Source organism: Solanum pennellii, chromosome 12 (genome assembly GCF_001406875.1).
Source record: "Solanum pennellii chromosome 12, SPENNV200".
Taxonomy (NCBI): Eukaryota; Viridiplantae; Streptophyta; class Magnoliopsida; order Solanales; family Solanaceae; genus Solanum; species Solanum pennellii.
In genome coordinates, this window is record NC_028648.1 from 47,547,273 (window position 1) to 47,554,794 (window position 7,522).

Sequence of the window (7,522 nt, forward strand, 5' to 3'; positions counted from 1 at the left end):
TTGTGATTGTCCTTATTGATGACATTTTGATATACTCTATGAGTGAAAATGATCATAGAAACACTTGAGGATATTTTTGCAAGTTTTCAAGGATAACCAACTTTTTGCAAAGTTTAACAAGTGTGAGTTTTGGTCTAGGTTGGTTGCCTTTCTTTGTCACATTGTCTCTAGTGAAGGGGTAGAGGTTGACCCAAGGAAGACAGGAGTGGTCAAAAGTTGGCTTAGACATTTGAGTCATACCGACATCCAAAGTTTTCTATGGTTGGTCGGTTACTATAGGAGGTTTGTTTAGGGATTCTCGTCTATCCCATCTCCATTAATGACATTAACCCAAAAGAAGTCCAAATTCGAATGGTCGAAATTATGTGAAAAGAGTTTCCAGTTATTATAATATAGACTAACCTCCGCTCCGGTGTTGACTTTACTAGAGGGTACAAAGCGTTTGTGGTTTATTGTGATGCCTCCTGAGTGGGTCTAGGGTGTGTGCTCATGCAACATGGGTAAGTTATAGCGTATGCCTCTAGACAACTCAAGACACATGAGAATAATTACCCAACTCATGACCTTGAGCTTGATTCCATGGTATTTGCATTAAAAATTTGGAGACATTATCTCTATAGGGTAAATGTTGAAGTATTCACCGATCACAAGAGCTTACAATATGTGTTTACCCAAAAAGATTTAAACCTATCTCAAAGAATATGGTTAGAACTTTTAAAGGACTATGACATGAGTGTCCTTTACCATTCCAGAAAAGCTAATGTGGTAGCGGATTCTTAGAGTAGAGTGTACATGGATAGTGTGACTAATGTGGTTCATGATAAAAAGGAGCTAGTAAAAGATGTTCATAGGTTGGCTCGTTTGGGTGTCCGACTAGAAGACTCTCCAAAAAGTGGTTTGGTGGTTCGCCACAACTCCGAGTCATCTTTAGTGGTTGGGGTGAAATCAAAGCAAAACCTTGATCCTCTATTGATGGAGTTAAAGGAAACAGTCCTTAGTAAAGCTATTTAGTCGTTCTCTCAAGGGGAAGATTAGGTACTTAGGCACCAACGAAGATTGTGTGTACCGGATGTGGATGGGTTAAGGGAATTGATCATGGAAGAGGCTCATGGCTCCCGATATTCCATTCACCCGGGTGGCACAAAGATGTACCGCGACTTACGGAAACATATTGGTGGAATGGTATGAAAAGGAACATAACGGACTTTGTTGCTAGGTGTCCGAATAGACAACAAGTAAAAGCGGAGCATCAAAGGCCGGGTGGATTGACTCACAATATAGATATTCTTACATGGAAATGGGAGGATATTAACATGGATTTTGGTTGGGGTTGCCTCGTACTAGAAGATAACATGATTTGATATGGTTCATTACGGATAGACTAACCAAGTCCGCACATTTCCTTCGTATCAAAGTCTCATGTTCGGAGGAATATTATGCCAAAATTGTACATTAAAGAGATAGTGAAGTTACATGAATCCCCTTTGTCCATCATTTCGGATAGAGGTACTCAATTTACCTCCCATTTTTGGAGGGTTTTCCAAAATGGGATTGGTACGAAGGTGAAGTTTAGCACCGCTTTTCATCCCAATACGGATGGTCAAGCAGAACGTACTATTTAAACTCTTGAGGATATGTTGAGGGCATGTGTCATCGACTTCAAGGGTAATTGGGATGACAACATACCCTTAATTGAGTTCTCCTACAACAATACCTACCACTCAACTATCTCTATGGCACCCTTCGAGGCACTTTATGGGAGAAGGTGTAGATCTCCGGTTCGGTGGTATGAGGTAGGTGAGTTTGCTCTACTTGGTCCCGATTGGACTATGAAGCCATTGAGAAGGTTCAGTTTATAAGAGATAGACTAAAATAAGCTCAAAGTCGACAAAAATCTTATGCCGGCAAAGGAAGGAGGGACCTTGAATTCAACGTATGAGATTGGGTCTATTTAAAAATTTCACCCATGAAAGGGGTGATGAGGTTTGGAAAAAAGGGGAAGCTTAGTCCTCGTTATGTGGGCCCTTATGAAATTTTGGAGCGAGTTGGAAGTGTTGCCTATGATTTGAGGTTACCAAATGAGTTGTCCATGATTCATCCGATATTCGATGTTTCCATGCTCAAGAAGTGTATGGGGGACCCGGATTCCATTCTTCCTCTAGAAGGTTCAAAGGTAAAAGAGGATCTTTCTTATGAAGAGGTCTCGGTTGAGATCTTGGATTGCCAAGTTAAGAAATTGAGGAATAAGGAGGTTGCCTCCGTAAAAGTTCTATGGAGGAATAACCTTCTTTAGGGTGCAACATAGAGGCCGAGGCCGACATGAAGACCCGCTACCCTCATCTTTTTCCCCTTATTCCTAGACAAGGTTAAGGTTAGCAATTCCTTATATGACTTTTATGAATAAGGTTGAACATATCATGTTTTTCTAAATATGTGCATATTGTAGTAGAAATTCATGCCTAAGTTGAGTTCTTGTCTTTCCATGAAATATGTTTATTATGTTAGATTTCACTTGAGGGTATTGTGTGCTATAAGTGTTCATGGAATATTATGATGAGCATAATTGATATTGTCTTGAAAGAAATCAACATGTCAACTTTTAATGTTCATATTGAGCTCATATTGAAATGGAGAAGGTAGTACCTCTTTAAGTGATATGAAAAGTTCAGCTTTTGTTATAGTATGTGTGGTTGCGTACCTTCCAGTTAATGCTATTTTTATGTGTTGAAAATGGGTGGATATTTCCTCGTATGATCTGTGACTCATTACGATATTTTGGGTTGGTTGGCTGCTAGTCTTTATTATTTTCTTCCTATAAAAACGTTTAGAGTGTCATTCGGGGACGAATGTTCCTATAGGTGGGAGTATTGACACACCCGAAAATTTCAACGAATTATACTAGAGCATTATATGTTGATTAATGATGGTATTAGACCTAAATAAGTATAAATAACTTGTTTGATAAGCATTGGAGCAATAAGATTAAAGAAAAGTCTAAACGTCCGGAAACTAGCGAAATTTAACTACTTGATGCCCGTATGTTTGGTGAAGGTTTCGGAGGGTCAAATCAAGTCTAAAACTTTTAAAAAGACTTTGCATAGGTAGAGTGTAGTATAGAGAGTCAAAATGTCCGATAATGACACCCCAAGGAACATCCGAAGGGTCCTTGGAAAGGACCCTAACATGGGAGGGAAGGCTGCTGAAGCAGCCTGCATAAGTAGGATTCAGTGGGCTGCTGCACAATGCGCAACCCACACGGACCTCACTGGTTAAGTTTTCATTTACCAAATAAAAAGTGTGTGTTGGCCCCGCGACGCGGAGCCACTTCCCAGATTCATAAGAAGTCGTATTTTGGGTGTCTTGACTTCAAAAATACATCCATTAAGTGAGCGGTCTTTTGGTAATTTAATGGGAGAATATATAATGTCTTAGGGTCAATATTAGGTCAATTTTATCACTCAAACCAATTCCCTCAAGTAGAACTCGAAAATCTCTCTCTTCCTCCTAAACTCCATTGAAGACCAAAAGTGCTCCAAGAAAAAAGATCAAACCTTCAAGTTTTTCAACCCAATTTTGTGTCTTTCTTATCTATAAGGTATGGTTTCGACTAAATTTTCCTTTTCTCATGCATTGATGATTTTGTGCATAGGAGTCATACTTAGTGTTATGCCGTAATTTATCTATCCTTAGAAAAATCACTTTTTGAAATGTTTAAGTAGAAAACGATTTAGAAGAATATTTAGAAAGAGTCGCCACTTAATTTTTTTAAAGAAATTAAGAATACTTGATTTAAAAAGATTTTAACAGATTAAATCTTAATAAATTTAGAGGAAACGGGTAAGAGGTTCTTATTTATGCTTCAAGAAGGTTTTTAAGGCATTTGAAGCACCCACTAACACACGGTTATCCTATGACTTAGGTTAAATTTTTATTTATTTATTTATCTTAGAAACATGATTTAATATAATAATTAACAAAATTCGATCAACTTTAAGAAAACATTTAAACAAATATCAATTTTTATTTTTATTTTTTATTTTATAACAAAATGGAACTTTAATTAAAGTTTTGTTTGTTTTTTTTTATATATGAATTAATTAAAAGTAAATAGAATTTAACCAAACTAATTTTTTTTCATCACTTTAAAAAGATAATAACTCAAGCCAAATTAATTTAAGAATGAAAACCCATTTTTTAATTAATGGAAGAATAAAATATTCACCTAACTTAAAATAATATTTTTTCAATAATAAAATGGTTAAGCGAAAATCATTAAAGAATATATATCTTTTAAGAACATAGGTTTGACTAAAGATATTAATTTTACTCATATACTTGACATAAAAATAAATTATTGTAAAAGATGTTTATATAGTAAGCCAACATAAAAAAAATAATTCATCTTTTGGGGATTTAAGTAAGTTAATTATCAATTCTAAAGTTAGAGTTAAATGAAAGTAGTCAACATAATCAAAATAATTAGGAGAGTGAAAGAGACAATAAAATTGGGCCTTTTCTTGGGCCAATTTCGCTGCAAGTTTTGGGTTTTAACCCAATCCCGTTTTTGTATATATAGACTGTATATCGGTGTATATTAACGTGTATATCAGCTCTCTGCGTGTATCTCTTGCTTTCGAACACCTGCATTTTTACCTCATCTCTATATTTCACATTTTTGTCTGCATATTTGCTGCCATGAACCTGTATATCAGTTTATAAACGTTGTATACATGATGTATACAACTTGTTTCTCAGGCTTTTGGACATTTATCAACTAATTTGCAGCTGTTTGTTGTGTCTCCAGAACCTGTAACTGCTTCTGAATATATAGAGGGCTGACTCGAGAGATAGGAAAGCGAAAATCGAGCCTTTATTGCTCAACTCAAATATGCGAGGAAAGAGGGAGTCCCAAATATGTACTCGGACCGAACGTTCATGCGAGGAAAAGAGATAAACATTAATGTTAATCATAATGAAACCAACTAAAATGATTAAGCATGTAGGATAATAATTAGTTCAATTGCCTCTCAATAGCTAAACGGAAACGCAATAGTCAAAACACATTTAATTTTAGAATGTTTAACGCTATGAATACTAAGCAAATAAACACTCAAACAACTATACCATAATATGATGAGTCAATGATCAAATCACTTATAATGGTAATAATATTTATTAATTTTGGAATAAGCTCACTGGAAGAGAAAACACAAGGAAGAAATGCGCTCTTTAATCATGTGTAAAACACATTCAACCATTACTTCGACTAATATGCAAAAGTCTAATCTTTCTATTCTCTAACAAACAAATATGTTGGCCACCACACTTGAGGGCATAGCAACACCACAAATACTGGCAACACAAGGACAAAGATTTAACTAAAAATTGGTTAAAATAATAAAGGCAACATATTCAACTAAGCAAAATTTACAACTTAAAAATACTACTTCCTGAAGAAGTGAAAATTATAGTTTTAAGCAAAGGGAGAAAATCGTCAATCTTAGAGAATTTCAACAATAGTAACACCAAGATAACTCCACCCTATTTGCAATTGAATTAGAAAACAAGATGAAGAATTAGACTAAATTATCCTACATGAGAAAATAATATTACTGTGATATTCAAAAGCCATTAGTTGGTACAATAATATCAACACACATTGAACCATTAGCTTTAGACAGTCGGGGATAACATATATTATTAAGGACTCATGCTCCGAGATTATTATCTTTTCAAATTTAGTAAATAGAAGCAAATCAACATTCACTTAAACAAACGTGGAGAAGTGCACAAGTCACATTGAGAGGTTAAAACAATTCGAACATCCATTCTACAGATTGAAGAAAGAGAAAAAAAAAAATCTCAAATGGGCTAGCTATAATGAACAGTTTCATGCCTTTTGGGATTTTCAACTAAAAAGTAGTTTATCACCATGGAAGAAATATCTGCTCTTTTAAGTTGCAATACCCAAGAATAAGGAATAAACTCACATACTCTAATTTCATTATATGGAAAACTCATGGCCACAAAATCAGAACAATAATATTATACACACGCGAGATTACCAAAACACAATAATCTGAATACATATACAAAATCGAAAAAAAAAAAAAGGACAGCTTGAAAGATAAGAGAGGAATTGAATTTACCTTTCTCGGAGAAGCGAACTCGAGACGGCAATGAGCTTGAGAGCAATATTTCTTCTACCACAAAATTCAAGTACAAATAGACAACCAAGAAGTTCAAAACCAGCTGCAAACTATATTTTAGAGATTCGCTTGAAACTTTCTAGTGTAAAGTAATTATCGCTTCAAAACTCAACTCCCGAGCCTCTCCTCAAATCCCTTGAGCATGGGAACTATTTATAGGGGAAGAAGATAGAAATTTTGGTGGGAAATCCATAGGATTTTTGAAAGAAAGAGTTTGAAATAATTTTTTTTGCTCCTTTTCGAGATCAACAGTAAAAGGCATGGGGGAGTTGTATCTTAACTCTGAAAATCCGCAAAAGGGGGAAAAGTGGATGTGAGGGCGATGGGTCTGCAAGCGAGAAGGACAATGATTGTACACTATAATGCCGCTTGGAGCTGGAGTCGCCCGATTTTGAGGAAAAAGAAGACGAAGGCGTACAATGGTACTGTTGGCACGATTTTCGGGTTTGGTCAACCATTATTTGTTGCTTGATTTATGGGGAAGAAGACGTTGGCGTACTGGATTTCTTCCCCAAATTTTCTGGAATTTCAACGTGAAGAAGAAACAAGGTGGAATCAGATCGGGTATTTTGGCTTGCTGTGTTGGGAACGGGAATTAGGAGCTGAAGAGAGGAAATGGAATTGGGCCTGGAAGTGAAGGTCATTGGGACGGGCTGCTGAGAAATAAAAAGAAGCCTGGGAAAAGAGGTATAGTTGGGCCTGAAAGGGAAGATCATTGGGATGGGCTGCTGAGTTAAAAAAAATATTTGGGCCTAGGAAAGGGATAACGGGCTGGGAAATAAAAAATGGGTTGGAAAGGGAATTAAAGGGAATTCGCAAGAATGACCCAAAACTAAGATCTTTTGCCGGATTTAAAGTGAGACATAGCTAAGTGAATTCATAAATTAGCAAAATCATATTTAATTTGCAAATTCGGTTAAATCTTAAATTAGACGAATTAATATTAATTAATTAACGAGCTTCCTAATTTAAAATATTAATTTTGATTGTAAACTAGTGATAAAAAAATAACCATAATTTAAACTAAACTAGTTTAATAGGATACTTACTAAAATTAAAATATTCTTGAGATGGTTTTTGAATAATCATAAATAATACTAATTATATACGTGTCACGACCCAAAACCGAGCCGCGACTGGCACCCACACTTACCCTCCTATGTGAGCGAACCAACCAATCTAAACCTTAACATTTCAATTTAATATCAACAAAAAGTAATGCGGAAGACTTAAACTCATTCATAAAAACCAATTCAATAACATTCTAAAATTCAACATCTATTATTCCCCAAAATCTGGAAGTCATCACCACA